The sequence below is a fragment of the Chinchilla lanigera genome, unplaced genomic scaffold, assembly GCF_000276665.1.
Source record: "Chinchilla lanigera isolate Chin_1 unplaced genomic scaffold, ChiLan1.0 scaffold00123, whole genome shotgun sequence".
Taxonomy (NCBI): Eukaryota; Metazoa; Chordata; class Mammalia; order Rodentia; family Chinchillidae; genus Chinchilla; species Chinchilla lanigera.
The window spans coordinates 2,215,059-2,217,787 of record NW_004955524.1 but is presented as its reverse complement, the minus strand read 5'-3'; positions in this window follow the sequence as shown (position 1 = coordinate 2,217,787).

Below are 2,729 nucleotides of genomic sequence, written 5' to 3'. Positions count from 1 at the left end.
GACAGTAGAACAGCTGTGTTAACTATCCTGCATATACATACATACAAACTTTCTCTTTCTTTGCCTTCTCTTTTCCCATATCCCAGTTTTCCTTTACCTTTGAGTGCTTTCCTATCAATTTACAATGTCTATCATATCTCCTAGTTTAAATTAATTCTGAAAAAGTTAATTTAAACTAGGAGGTTTAATAGACATTGTGAAATGATGGGAAAACACTCAAGGGTAACGGACATCTGGGATGTGGGAAAAGAGAACGGAAAGAAGGAGAAATTTTGTATGTATGTATGTACAGGATAGTTACCATAGTTGTTCTACTGTCTTCTGTTTCTTTGATGAAAGAAACTGTCAATGAGTCCTTGATTGATCAGCATTGCATGTCTATATCTGTTTTCATAAGAAACCACTTTGAAGATATCAATATGTAATACAAGAAGAATTGTTGGGGCGGGCAGCACCTGTCTTCCGATGGCTCACTTCCTGCCTTGTAAGCCCCTGGAGGGAGGGCCCCCGGCACACGGGGAGCCATGGGTGGGGAGCGTCAGTCTTCCTGCCGGCTCACTTCCTGCCTCATAGGCCCCCGAAGGAAGGGCCCCCGGCGCACGGGGAGCCATGCAGCCGAGAGCGCTGTGGCGCGCCAGCCTTCAGGCCAGCCGCGCTGCTCAGTTGAGAACTATCATGACACAGAGAAACAATGACACATTTGGCCCACCATGCACTGGCTGCAGATGCCCACCTAAGGACGTGTGTGAATCATTCAAACATGGAAAAACTCCTGGGAATACATGCTGTACAATGGGCCATTCTTGCTCCTGCCATTGAGAACCAGAAAGGTCTAGAGTCAGCAGAGGAGCAGCTGCTGAACAAGGACTCAGAGAACATGAGAATGCAGACTAAGCCCACGGAGTCAGAGATCCTGTGGACTGGGGTCATGAGAGCTGCTTGGAAGCTGTAAACCAGGAGGACCTTGCACAGTACCTGCAGAGACTTCCTGGAAGCCATTCTTCCCCTGACAGTACAGGCTGTGGTGGAGCTCTGGAGAAGTCTACAGCGGGATTCCTTCTGCCTGTGCTGACATTTGGGGAGAGGACACTAACTGATTGTGGGGACCCAATGCGATGGGAGGCTGGAGAGAAAACGCTACAAAAAATGGCTTTGGCCCCAGATGGCTCACTTGATTTTTGACAACCCTTAGGCTGTAACTACTTGTTAGATCCTTCTTGCATATCTCTGTCTTCCTGAGAAACCACTTCTAAGATACCAACATGTATTAGAGCAGTCATTGATATTTTCCCACTAATCTATCCATAACTCTGCAATGTTTGTATTGTTCCTATCCTTTTCATAAATGGATGCATGTTTATTATTATGTGTTTCCTACAACAACCATTGAGAATAGTTAATGATTATTCAATAGGTCACTCATGTATAGTTCTATTTATTTTCTTTTGAAGATACCTAGGTAGAGTACAACTACTGATAATCTCCTACCTCTTTTGTCTGTAACTCACTGTTATCTGTCTATTTGTTTTCCTGAGAAACTATCTTGTAGATAACAATATGTAAAACAATAACCATTGATAATTTCCTACCACTGTGTCTGTAATTTGGTAAGCCCCCCCATTATTGTTATCCTTCTTTTACTCTTTGAAATAAAAAAAAGAATTGTTAATTTTCTACCACTTTGTTTGTAACTCTGTATTGTCTGTACTGTTCTTTTGCTATTTTGTAAAAGGTTGTCTGTCTACTAGTATTTTCCTCCTTTTATTTTTAAAACAAAAAAATAAAAAAAACAGGCACAGTACTGAGACAAAAGTAGTTATGTGCCTCTGTGGAACAGAATAGAGGGTACAGAAACATCACCAGATACATTCAGTCTTTAATTTTGACAAAGAGACCAAAAGCATATATGGGAGAAAAAATAGTCTATTGAATAAATGGTACCAGGAAAACTGCACATCTGTTTGCAGAAGATTGAAACTGGACCTAGGGGCTGGGGATTTAGCTTAGCAGCACACAGCCTGCCTGGCAAGTGCGATGTTGTGAGTTTGATTCCTGGTACCAGAAAAAAACCCAAAAAACAAAAACAAAAACAAAAACAAAAACAAAACAAGAAAACTGGACCTATACCTCTCACCATGTATCAAACTAAAATCAAAATTGGTCAAAGATCTAAAAAGAAAAAACCTTAAGCCTTTGGGGAGATAAAATAGGTGAAACACTTGAATTTATATATGTAGGAAAGGATTTCACAAGAAATAGCAGCAAGAACGAACAAATGGGACTATAGCAAATTAAAAAGCTCTACACAGCAAAGAAATCAATTAGAATAAAGAGAAAACTTACACAGTGGGAAAATTTTGTAAACTGTTCCTCAGAGGAATAATATCTAGAATGTATAAATAAATCCAAAAACTTAAGCCACCTAACCTAAAGGACCAAATCAAGAAATGTGCAAGTGAAATGAATAGACAATTCTCAGAGGAAGAAATGCAAATTGTGAACAAATATGTGAAAAAAATGTTAAACATTCTTGGCCATTAAAGAAAAGCAAATTAAAACAACCCTAAGATTCCAAGTTACACCAGAAAGCATATCGATCTACAAATCAAAAATTAACAAATGCTGACCTGATTGTGGTGAAAAGCAACTCCACTACATGGTTGGTGAGTGTAAAGTAGTACAACCATTCGGAAAGCCGTATGGAAATTCCTAAAAGCTGAAAGCAGAAA